Genomic DNA, 5,370 nt, shown 5'->3' with positions numbered 1-5,370 from the left:
TTTGTTACTAGGTACTGGATTGGCCCGGTGTTAGATGTGAAGGTAGGTGAACAATTCAGTGATCGTGAACACAGTTCTGTATGTTAACTTAAGCAATAGAAAGGGATAGTTATGTACTGCAGGGAAAGATGTATATCTGAGGGAAAGGCAATTAGGATGACATTTGGCAAGATTTAGTTTGCACTAGATGTGGAAAGAAACGGATGGTATGAGCACAATTGAAATGTGGAGCTTATTAAAGGAACTGATATTGCATGTACTTGATGAATATGTGCCTGTCAGTTATGAAGGAAGTTGTCGAGCGAAGCAGCCGTGGTTTACTAAAGAACTTAAAGCTCATGTCAAGAGAAAGTAGGAGGTTTATGTTAGGATTTGTCTTGAATGCTCAGTTAGGGCGATTGAGAGTTACAAGTTAGTGAGCAACGAGTTGTACAGAGAGTCCAGAAGAGACAGGAGAGGACATGAGAAGTCGCTTGCGGATAGAATCTTAGAAAACCCTAAGGCTTTAGAACTGTATATGAGGAATCAAAGAACGACGAGAGTAAGATGAGGACTAGTCAAACATAGGAGTGATGAATTGTGTGTGGAGTCAGAGGAGGTAGGAAGGCTCCAAACGAACATTTTTCGTTCGTATTCATATTGGTTTCAGACAACGGTGTAGAGGAGAATCTGAGATACATGCTACTAGACTGGATGGAAATGTGGTTTACAAGGAGGATTTGTTAACAATTCTGGAAAGTGCGAAAATAAGTATGCCCCCTCGGTCAGCTGGGATCTATCCAAGGATTTCCTGGGAAGCCAAGGGGGAGATTGCAGAGCCTTTGCCTTTGATCTTTATTTCCATATTGTCTACAGGAATAACATTCGAAGATTGGAGATAGCAAAAGTTGTTCCCTTGTTGAAGAAGGGTCATACAGATGACCCAAGTAATCATGACCAGTGAGCCTTACCTTTCTTGTAGGATAGAATATGGAACAGAGTATGAGAGATAGGATTTATAATCATTCGGCCAGCATTAACTTGATTTCAGAGGGTCAACATGGTTTCGTGAGTTTTTCGAGAAGATGACCAAGCATGTGGATGAGTGTAGGGGACTTGACGTGGTGTACATGACGTCTGTAAAGCCTTTGATAAGATTCCACATGTCAGGCTGTTGGAGAAAATGCAGACCCATGGGATTGACGATGATTTAGCAGTTTGGATTAGAAACTGGCTTTCTGTGAGAAGGCAGCAAGTGGTGGCTCATGAAAAATATTTAGCCTGGAATCCGGTAACGAGTGGTGTGGCACAAAGATCTGTTTTGGGACCAAAGTTGTTTGTCATTTTCATAAATGACTAAGACGCAGGCATAGGGTGAATGGGTTAGTAAGCTTGCAGATAACAGTAAAGGTGGTGGAGTAGTGAGCAGCGTGGAAAAATGTTGCAGGTTGCACGGGAGCTGGGATAATTTGCAAAATTGGTCTTAGAGGTGGCAAATAAAGTTCAATGCAGCCAAACGTGAGGTGATTCCCTTTGGGAACAATAACAGGAAGGCAAAATACTGAGTTAATGGAAAGATTCTTAGCAATGTGGATGCGCAGAGTAACGTTGGAGTCCATGTACGTAGTTACCAGCCAGGTTGTTTTCTTTTTTTTTGATTACTTACCGTGTGGAAACAAGCCTTGCGGCCCAGCAAGCATTAACTGACCCTTCGAGGCGGGACACACCTAGACCCATTTTTCTACACTGACCCCTTTACCTAACTTGCACATTTTTTGGATTGTGAGGGGAAAACAGAGTAACAGGCAGAAACCCACACAGACAGTTGCTTGTAGGAAGAATTGAACCCGGGTGGTTGTGGTAGCGATGCAGCTGAACTAACCACTGTGCTACTGCGAAAGAGTACGTCAGCGTTGGTTTTATTGGTAGAGGATTGAGTTCCTGGGCATTATACAAAACACTTGTGTGGCTCCACTTAGAATATTTTGAACTGCCTGGTCGCCCCATTCCAGGAAGAATGTGGAAGCATTGGAAAAGTTGCTGATGAGATTTAACAAGATATTGTCTGTTCTGGATGAATAGTCTTATCAGGAAAATCTGAGAGACTTGGGTCTATTTTCATTGAAAAGAAGTCTGAGAGCGGATTTGATACAGAGTTGCAAGGTTTATGAAGATGTGCAGCTCAGGTTGAGGTTTATGGTGCAGGTCTGCTCGCTGCGCTGTTGTTTTGAATCAAATCTACAGCTCAGCGATCAAAATTACTCCAGGGAGTTATAAGAGGATTAGATAGGGTAGACTGTGGAAGCATTTTTCTGAGGAAGTTGTACGAGTGTTCATAACTACAAATTGAGGTTTTATAGGTTTAAGCCGTATGTCAGAGGCAGGTTCTTTGCTCAGTGAGTACTAACGGTGTTGAATGCCCTGCCTGTCAATGTCGTTAACTCAGCTAAATTATGGAGATTAAAACAATCCTTGGATAAACACATGGATGATGCTGGGATAATATTGGGGGATGAGTTCAGATTAGTTCACAGGTCGGCGCAACATCGAAAGCCAAAGAGCCTGTGCTGCATTGTATTGTTTCATTGTTCTAAAGCAAAATCTCCACATCGGGAGCTCGAAACCCATGGCATCAATTAGGATTTCACCAGTTTCCACATTTCCCCTCCCTCCACCTGACCTCACTTCAAAACTTCCAGCCCAGCACCGTCCTTCTGACCTATCCCATCCGTCCCATTTCCTTCCAACCCATGTGCATCACCCTCCCCTCCAAACTATCAACTTTACAACCACCTCCGTGCACTTATTGCTTGCCCACCCACTCTGATTGACCACCCACTCAACATGTCACTAACCATTTCCAGATTCCACTGTCCTCATTGCAAAATGTCTTCCCCCCTATTGTGTATCGTCAGTAAAACTGGGCACATTTCATTCTGCCAATTGCATCAAGTCATTAAGGCAGATATAAATCGTTGAAATCCTATGACTCACCATTCCAGCACTTTACTAATTACATTTTTACAACTTGAAAATATGCAATAATGCAGATTCTGTTTCTTGCATTAAATAAACAACAGACAATCCTGGCCTTTTTTTAACATTTCACCGTGAACTCCGACCTTGAACTATGGCTTTTGATAATGTCTCTTATGGAATGCGAGCAAACATTTGATCAGCTCTGCTCGAAATATTATCAAAGGATTCTGACAAATTTGTCAAGTGTGTTATCCATTCAACAAATGATGTTGACTCAGTTTGACTCCAATCATCTTTTCTCAACGTCCTGCAATTTCTTTCTTCACAATTGTCTCTCGCAGTTTCCAAATGACAGATAAGATATTGGAACATATGGAAACCATTCATCCCATCAGGTCTGCTCAACCTTTTAATGAGGTCATGTCTGATTTGGTTCATTCTTAACGGCACTTGGCCACCTTATCCCCACTCTTCTTGATCCCCAAACTGACTAATTGTGCGGCCGTCTCAGCTTTGATTATACTCAGCCTTGACAGCCCTTCATTGTAAAGAATTCTGCAGATTTGCTACTCTCTGAAAGACAGAATGTCCTCCTCATCTGTGTCTTAAACGATTAACAGTTCCCTTGAGAGTAGGCTCTATATACTCTTCGCAAATTTCGTTTTTCATTAAATATCTTTAGCCGCAGTCCTCTGGAAACTGACACTGATCGTTGGCAAAATTTTCTCGAGAACATCAACCCACCCATCCGCACTGCGCCCTCCACCATCATTATAAACAGACCATGAAAATCTCCAGTTAAACTTCTTTGTTCCAAAGAGAAGAATCCCAACCTCAGTAATTTATCGACAAAAGGGGTTTGCTCATCGCTGGACATAATGCAAGCGGAGGATTGCGAAGAGGCTTTGGGAAAATATCGCCAGTTGGCAGGTTAAAAAAAACAAGGAAAAATAACAATAAACGCATGTCCGCAGCTTTCGAAAGCTTTCGAATCTCTTTGGGAAGCGAAACCACAGGTGAATGAAGATGGAATATCCAACTTAACACAGCCAGTCTTTAAGAGGCCGCGACGTTGATTATGTTGTTCTCTCAACATCAACCAATCTGAGACATTGAAAGGATTTTCATTCCTGCGCGTCAGGAGTTCAAACCTCGCCACGGCTACAAGACCACGAGAAGACTCGGGTGCAAATAAGTTTGAAAAAATACTCGAAGAGAGCAGGAATCCTGTTGTAGAAACGTTGGTTGCTGTGACGTGGATGTGTTTCCAGCGGGTACAGGATTCACTGCAGTGAATGCCCCAGGATTTATTTTGCAAAAGAAAAACTGATACAGGACATCAATCACTTCGTGAAGGACAGGCTGAAGTTTGAATTCGTGAAAAGCCTGTTTTTGGATCGTGCAATGAGTAAGTTTACCCGTCTCAGTTGCGTAATGGGTCAACACTTTCATCCATTAACCGAAAGGTTGGTGTTTTGGGACGTTCCAGGGTCGGATCTCTCACTGCTCATACTTCATTGGCTTTCTTTCCTGCACAGCTCCGGGTTTTTAATGTGGTCAGGAAAATGTTCCCCAAACAGGAATCTTATCCAGAATCGCAAAGGAATTTCTGTATCGTTTTGATGGCTAATGCAAAGGATTGTGGATGTTGGAAATCTGAAAAAAAAAGAAAATTCTGTGGAATATCAACAGGTTTGTCAGTACTACTGGGAGAAAACGGAGTTCTGAAAAAGTTTTGAAACGTTGAATCGCCTTTCCCCAACCCAGATCCTGTTCGACCTGCTGAGTATTCTTCTGTATTTACCGCAGTCGTTTAAGCTGGTTATAGATCCCACCTATCGGGGTGAAACACCCAGACCCACTTTGTCCCGACATTTCATCGATTTGAAAGCTGTGGGTTTTGAATTCAAATAACCAATGATTCACTACAGCTAAGCTTCCCAGGGACAGAGACCTGGAAATGAGAATCCAGTCTGTCCATTTGTAGTTGTGGCCGAGTGGTTAAGGCGATGGATTTGAAATCCATTGGGGCATTCCCACGCAGGTTCGAATCCTGTCAACTACGGAGAATTTGCGTAGCATTTCACTTTTGGCGACTCAGATCACGGCGGGGAGAATCACTTCATCCAGGTCATGAATGGTGCAAATCTCCAGTTCACTCAATGAACTGCACAGATGTACACTTGTTTTGCCAAATTTGTTTAGACTAGTTACGACACAGCGTAAACCCTCCAGCTTACAATAAAACCAGTGTCACAAAAACGAGTTATGCTGTACAGGAATCTGCAACAATTCTATTGGCCAAGAACTACACGAAGTAAAAATTCAGCACTTCATTTCTTAAGTAAAAGAGAGATAAATTAACAGACCAATGTATTTATATTACACATTTTGATGTTCCATTCGATAATG

At 42.3% G+C, this 5,370-nt stretch overlaps 1 non-coding gene across 1 annotated transcript; it reads left to right on the top strand.

Moving 5' to 3' along the window:
* The first annotated feature begins 4,941 nt into the window (after positions 1–4,941).
* trnas-uga (transfer RNA serine (anticodon UGA)) lies at positions 4,942–5,023 on the top strand. The gene has a single exon. It is a non-coding gene; the product is annotated as a tRNA-Ser (tRNA).
* The last annotated feature ends 347 nt before the right edge of the window (positions 5,024–5,370 follow it).

The sequence above is a fragment of the Hemiscyllium ocellatum genome, chromosome 19 (genome assembly GCF_020745735.1).
Source record: "Hemiscyllium ocellatum isolate sHemOce1 chromosome 19, sHemOce1.pat.X.cur, whole genome shotgun sequence".
Lineage (NCBI taxonomy): Eukaryota > Metazoa > Chordata > Chondrichthyes > Orectolobiformes > Hemiscylliidae > Hemiscyllium > Hemiscyllium ocellatum.
This window is presented reverse-complemented; position numbering and strand designations above follow the sequence as displayed.